Genomic DNA, 340 nt, shown 5'->3' with positions numbered 1-340 from the left:
TGTGGAGGCTGAATAGGTTCAGGTTCTGCAGTCTCTCACTTTGACCTAGCTCAACATGCTGTGGCCCTGGGCACACATTTATATGGCATGCCCAGGAGCACTAAGTTCTGGGGTTTATTGCTTTGCATTAATTCCATAAGTAGATATGCCCAGAGAGCAGCAAATGGTGTATATTAGGCTCCCTAGCTGTTGCCATTCTGTTATTTACTGCTACTTACCAGTATTTTCAAGGAAAAAATTATTTTTAAATTCATTCTGCCTTTGAAAAACAAGCTATATATCTTATCGGGAGAGGGGGACAATGCCAGCATGTCTCTCCTCCATATCCCTCGCTGTGTCC

At 43.2% G+C, this 340-nt stretch overlaps 1 long non-coding RNA gene across 1 annotated transcript in view; it reads right to left on the bottom strand.

Moving 5' to 3' along the window:
• LOC109299727 overlaps positions 1–340 on the bottom strand; it is a 30015-nt gene that overhangs the window by 20969 nt on the left and 8706 nt on the right. The gene's annotated exons all lie outside the window — the stretch shown is intronic.

The sequence above is a fragment of the Gavialis gangeticus genome, unplaced genomic scaffold (genome assembly GCF_001723915.1).
Source record: "Gavialis gangeticus isolate Ggan-Ray unplaced genomic scaffold, GavGan_comp1, whole genome shotgun sequence".
NCBI classification, from domain to species: Eukaryota; Metazoa; Chordata; order Crocodylia; family Gavialidae; genus Gavialis; species Gavialis gangeticus.
Note: the sequence above shows the minus strand (reverse complement) of the source record. Positions and strands in the feature narration are given on the sequence as shown.